Below are 6,778 nucleotides of genomic sequence, written 5' to 3' on the forward strand. Positions count from 1 at the left end.
TATTATATATACGTGTTTTGTTTCAATATCCAGTATGTATTTTGCACTTACAGCACATCTCAATTTGGTCCAGTCACATTTCAAGTGCTCAGTAGACATGTGTGACCAATTGCTACTATACTGGGTAGGGCAGATTTAATCCATTGCTTTTTACCAGGCCATGTAATGATGTCTGTAGGACCAGAAGGAATTAATGTCTCCAAACTACAGGCAGCTCATTATCTTTTGCTTTTACAACATCTTTTTTAGAAAGCATTATTAGCAACGTGCCTCTTAGAGGTACTGAGACATGTAATCATTCATTCATTCTTTTCATCTGTGGTGATTACTGGGCACTAAGCTTGTCTCAGATAACACCTTATTTCACAACTTTGGAAGGTAGATGATAGAATTTCTACTTACTCACAAGATAATATATTTAGATTTCTTTCAATGAAGTTTCAGATTTACAGAAAAATTGTGAAGACAGTATAAAAAACTCACATTTACAGTAGAACCCTGTAAGTTGACCACCCAAGGGACTGTAACAAACTGGTCAATAGGGTGGTGCCTGTGGCTTAGTGAGTAGGGTGCTGGCCCCATATATGGAGGGTGGCAGGTTTGAATCCACCCTGGGCCTGCCAAACAACAATGACAACTACAACCAAAAAATAGATGGGCATTGTGGTGGGCACCTATAGTTTCAGCTACTTGAGAGGCTGAGGCAGGAGAATCGGCTAAGCCCAGGAGCTGGAGCTTGCTGTGAGCTGTGATGCCACGGCACTCTACCAAGGGCAACAAAGTGAGACTCTGTCTCTAAAACAAACAAACAAACAAACTGGTGAACATATGGAGGCGGTCAACATAAGGGACTGTGGTGCATGTCTGGTCCATGAAAATTAGGTCAACCTAAGGAGGTGGTCATTGTGGGGAGGCGGTCCGCTATGAAGGTTCTACTGTACTCATCCCCAGTTTCTCCAAATATTAATATCATAAATTAGTATGGAATATTCGTCACAATTAATGAAACAATACTGATATATGATATATTACTATTAAGTAAAGTCATGCTTCATTCCAATTTCCTTAGCTTTTCTCTAGTGTCCTTTTTCTGTCTCAGGATCCCACCTAAGATCCCATGTGCTGTTTCATCATGTCTCTTTAGGTTCCTGTTGGCTACGATAGTTTCTCAGATTTTCCTTGTTTTTAATAATCTTGATACTTTAGAGGAGTGCTGGTCAGGTTATTTTGTAAAAGGTCTCTCACTTGCAATTTGTTTAATTTTTTATTATTATTATTAGCCTGGAGTAATGGGTGTCTGGGAGAAAGACCATAGAGGCAAAATGCCATTCTTGTCACATCATATCAAGAGTGCACGTTCTGTCTTATCTATGTGACTTATGACCACCGATGTTAACCTTGATCACCTGGCTGTGGTAGTGTTTGTCAGGATTCTACATTCGAAAGTTACTCTTTATTGCTCTTTTTTACCATACTCATTTGAAGGAAGTTACTCTTCATAGGGCAAACTTTAAGAATAACAAGTTATACTTTATCTCGTTGAGGGCAGACAACCTGCATAAATTATTTCTTTTGCATGCAAAATTTGTCCGGCCTCCCAGATTTTTTTACTTATTTTTAGTGCCAATTTGGACTCATAAATATTTATTTTATACTTTGGGTTACAACTTAACACTTCTTTATTTTGTTGATCAAATGTTCTAGCTCTGATTCTTAGGAACTCTTTCAGTTGCCTTTGTGGGTCTTTGATGTGCCCTATCCATGTGATCTTTTGGGTCCTTTTTGGTTTGGGCTTTTTAAAAAAAAAACAAACAAAAAAAAAAAAAACAGTTTTATTACCTTCTGGTAAGGTTCAGCTTGTAGATTTCCTGACCCAGTCCTATCATCAGATGTCTGTGTAGGGAATCCTGTTTCCTTTTATTAGAGAATGGTTAAACAACAACAAAGAAACCAAGATCTGAGTTCTAGGTGTTTCACTTTCTCATAGAGCATTCTTGGTAATTTATGATCATATTTCTACACAAAAAATGAGTAATATATATTTTCCTGAACATTTTCCAAGTGATAGATCTATACATGGTAAAATATGAAGAATCTCTGAATTTCTAAGAATATTACCAAGGTATTCCTGTTCATAGCAATCCAGATGTAGGACAGAAAATAGACCAAGTCAGGCAAACTAAGACTTTTGACAATCTTTTTGTTTGATGAGTCCAATATGAAAGGTGGCAAAAGAATAAAATATTATTTTATATTTTATTATATACTGCCTTAAAAAAACCTCACCTCAATGAAATAGAAAAGAAAATTTGTCAGCCCAGAGGAAAATAAAAGATTACTATCAAACTGAAAATAAATTAAAATCATGCAGTTGTATTTGTGTGTGCATTGGGTTGTAAGGTAAAAACATAAAAATTATGTTTGCAAAAAATTTAAACACAATGCTTCCTTTATAGCATATGATTGTTTCTTAAACAACTAAGTTATAAAATTTCTGAATATTGCTGCTTAACTTTATTATAAGCATTCAGTTTGATAATATTGAAATAATCAACAAAGAAATTTGAGAGGATATTTTTCTATTCTTAAGAGAACAGAAGCTGACATAGAATAATGTATTTTATTATATTTGATTGTCAAATCCTTTATACTATTCCTTCCTAACTTCACCTGCCTCAGTACTACAAAATCATCTAAAAATTTTTTGAAAGAAATTATAGATTGATAATTTCTAAAGAAGAAGGTAAACTATGCCATATTTTACATTCTACTGGAGCTGGTCTTAGAGGAATGAAGGGAATAGTCCAGAGTTATAGAGTTACCATAGGCTCATCCAGTTTAGATTCAGCCTAATACATATAAAAATACAAAATTGGCTTTCCATGCTAAGAAAAACAAAGCTATTGACATTTTCTCAGAGCTCAGTATTCCATTACAGGCACTAAAGCCTCTGTCTTAGTTGTAGGTCAACATGTGTCAACAAGAGAGCTGTTTTTTTTTTTTTTAGTCAAGTCACATGACCTAATCACTTCATCTGTAATAAGTTTCTGGAGTGAACCAGACAACCAGGACCCTCTCTCAAACACAAATTCTGAGACAAGGTCAACTTGCCCCTGTGTGTTTCTGAGTGAGCGCTCGTAATTTAAATGTCTGGTTTCAAGGGGAATCAAGGAAAGTGACATAACCCAGAAGAAGATGGGAAGAGAGAGTGTTTGTGTGCGTGGCTGCCCTCCAACCCTAAGATGCAGAGGGTCTATGGATGTGCTTCAGGAGTGCTGAGAGCTCAGGGCAAACTTCTTGAGAGGTTTCTTTGAAAGGAAAAGAAAAGTTAGGCTGAATATAAACTGGATGAGCCTTGTGGTATCTCAATAAATCTGGACTATTCAAAAGTAGCTTTCTGCACAAGGACAATGAACTACTAAAGCTTGCAATGAAAGACTTCATCTGGCATCCTTCATGTTCTCCCTGACTGCTGGGGTGCTGACTGGGGATTTTTTATCTGGTGGTCTGATGAGTCATCCATTCAAAGAAAGAGAAGACAACACACACATTTGGATGGTTAGCTCTAGAAGCAATTAAAAACCTGCTGGGTGGGCTCTTTCCCTGTAAGGCCAGGATGCTGATTTGGAAGATAACAATGGATTCTTTCTGTGGGACCTACTAATATTCTAAAAATGGTGTAGGTAGGGAAAATGAAGCTAGACAGCTCACGCCCTCAGTCTTCAAGTATTTTACACTTCGATAGATCTTTAAGAAGTTACTTTTTTCTATTTAAAATTTTCAGCTGTACAATTGGCTCAAAAGAACAATCCGGACACAAGTAAACTTGAATGTAGTTAAAAACATATCTGGTGATGGACCATAGTATAATCAGTGTCTTGTTTCAAACCAATTACTCCTGTGTTCTTTTTCTGCTAATTCTGTCAGCACCCACCCACAGCCAGGCCAGAGACCTTGGAATCCCCTCTGACTCCCTTTCTTTATTCATGAATAAAATAAGTCATTTTTTCAAATACTTCTTCAAATTTGCCTCTTTTTTGCCACCTCTACCCTTCAAATTGAGGATTCCATCTTCTCACAATGGGGTTATGCAATGATCTTCAAATTATCTTCCTTTCTGCTCCATCCTCTATTCTCAGAACAATCTACAATGCAAGTCTAAATGTTGGGTCTTGTTCTCAGTTCTTGGTGAGCTCTTGACTGAAGAATGACCAGACCCACCAAAAGCAAGGCAAGCATGAAATGAAGTTTATTGAGGAAGGATAAAATAGGCTTAAAGCGTGGGCTGGTGTGGTGGCTCATGCCTGTAATCCTAGCACTCTGGGAGGCTGAGGTGGATAGATTGCTTGAACTCAGGAGTTAGAGACCAGCGTGAGCAAGAATGAGACCCCCCCCCCATCTCTACTAAAAATAGAAAAACTAGCAGGGCATTGTGGCAGGTGTCTGTAATCCCAGCTACTTGGAAAGCTGAGCCAAGAGGATCACTTGAGCTTGGGAGTTTGAGACCAGCCTGAACAAGAGCAAGACCCAGTTTCTAGAAATAGCCATGCATTGTGGTGGTGCCTATAGTATCAGCTACTCAGGAAGTGGAAGGCTGAGGCAAGAGAATAACTTGAAGTTGCTGTGAACTGTGACACCATAGCACTCTACAGCACTCTACCAAGGGTGACAAAATGAGACTCTGTCTCAAAAAAAAGGATAGGTTTAAAGAGCAAGAGCAAGATACATATGCCACAGAAAATAAGCAAGCCCACTGTTGCAACTAAAAGGCCGTGGTTATGGTCTGGGGTCTGGTTTCATAGTGTCTGGATATGACCTTCCTCATGGTTCAGATGTCATCATGGGACCACTTTGATAGATAGTTGGATGTTATATGACCTAAGTCTTACTGTACATGAGGACCTCAGAGGAGCCTCTCTGAAATCCCATTTAGGGGGGCAAACTCTGATATAGATTTAAACTAATGACATGATAATTAGCCCTAAGCTTATTCTAGGTCACCTTCCAGACCCTACTGCACTGATTGGCCTATGGCTAGGGAGTCCTCTTCATTCTTTTGCAGTGCAGTGTGCTAAATTCCGATGGGTAGATTGGGAGGGCATTCTCTCCTCCCCCAGGTATGGGAAATTGCTCAGGGCAGGATCAAGGTAGGGCAGCACCAAGTCGGGTGCCCACCCTTTGTCCCCCAAGAGAGCCAGAGGTCCTAACTATCTACCTAACACAAACATACAGCTGCTTTAAAACCTTCAATGGCTCATTGTTAACCTCAGGTTTTTAATACAGCATAAATTTGGATTGATAAACCACCTAACTTATCCTTAATTCCTGTTACATGGGACCTATCCCCTTCTACCAGAGGAAGTCAGGTCCTTGAATGTGCCAAACCAGGCTGGGCAGCTCTCTTCTTGGCTTACATTGCCCTCCTTGGTCTTCACTCACAGACACCTTTTCATATTTTCATGGCTAGCTCAATACTTCCCTCCTTTAATGGTCTTCTTGAACTTGCCCAGAGTAACCAAGAGGGAGCAGGTTACTCCAAGTGCTGCTTCTGGCAGAGCACACATCTGGGGATTGCTACCAGTCTTCCCGGTAGGGAGTGACTTCCTCGGTCATTGTCAGGTAGGTGGGAAGAATCAAGGGAGTATTTGTTGAATGACTACATACAAAGCAAATTTCTTCCTAGAACATGTGTGGCTGAATTTTATTTCTAGTTTTCTGATTTCTCTTAGATAGAGGGTGCTTTGAAAGACAAACAGATTTGTAGGACTTTGACTAACATCCTAAAAAGAACTGTGTGAGGATATTCTAGGGCTTGAATTCAAGGATATGGAAAGTAGAAATCTGATGGGAATAAACTGGTCATACATGGCGGATGTGCCTCCATACAAGGAGAGTAAATTAGATGGCTCATTGGAAAGCAAGTCAGGATTCGTGGAAAAAATAGAGAAAATGTAGGTAGATGTTCTGGCTGACCTGAATGTATAATGTTTCATTAATTTTTGCTGACGGATCTTTCCCTGCCAGCCTGGCTGTCTGAGTCTTCTGCTTACCAACTGTGTGATCTTGAGGAACGTGGGGTTTCAAACTGCTCATACGTAAAATAGAGGGAAAATGCCTGTTCTGCTACCCCATGGGTTTGTTTTGATTTTCTAATAAGAGGAAACATGTTATTGCATAGTTTTGGCCTGACCATAGCAATTCTATGAGTAAGAAATGCATGAGGGTAGAGAAGAAATTCTTGTTTTGTCACTATCTGTCATGTATTGACTAATGTATTACACTAAAACAGCAGTTCTCAACCTGTGGGTCGCGATCCCTTTGGGGTTGAACGACCCTTTCGTAGGGGTTGCCTAAATACATCCTGCATCTCTGATATTTACATTATGATTCATAACAGTAGCAAAATTACAGTTATGAAGTATCGTTTATGGTTGGGGGTCACCACAACATGAGGAACTGTATTAAAGGGTTGCGGCATTAGGAAGGTTGAGAACCACTGCTCTAGAACATCTAATTATAAATGTATTTGAACTCATCCTTGAGGTAGTCATTTTGAATTTTCAAATGAAAAATTAAGAAGGACTGAAAATATTGGGTGAAGGCTTTCCTTGTTAGAATTCTGAAGCTATTTTACTGTGCTAGACCAACCCAGAAATGCAATTATTTAGGTAATTATAGTGTGTTTTTGGAAATCAGAATTTGTTTCATGAGTGGTTTGCCAAAATGTATATCCCAAAATACCAGAGTCACAGAAAATTTTAAAGCACTGTAAGTGGTT

The sequence above is a fragment of the Nycticebus coucang genome, chromosome 1, assembly GCF_027406575.1.
Source record: "Nycticebus coucang isolate mNycCou1 chromosome 1, mNycCou1.pri, whole genome shotgun sequence".
In the NCBI taxonomy this organism is placed as follows: Eukaryota; Metazoa; Chordata; class Mammalia; order Primates; family Lorisidae; genus Nycticebus; species Nycticebus coucang.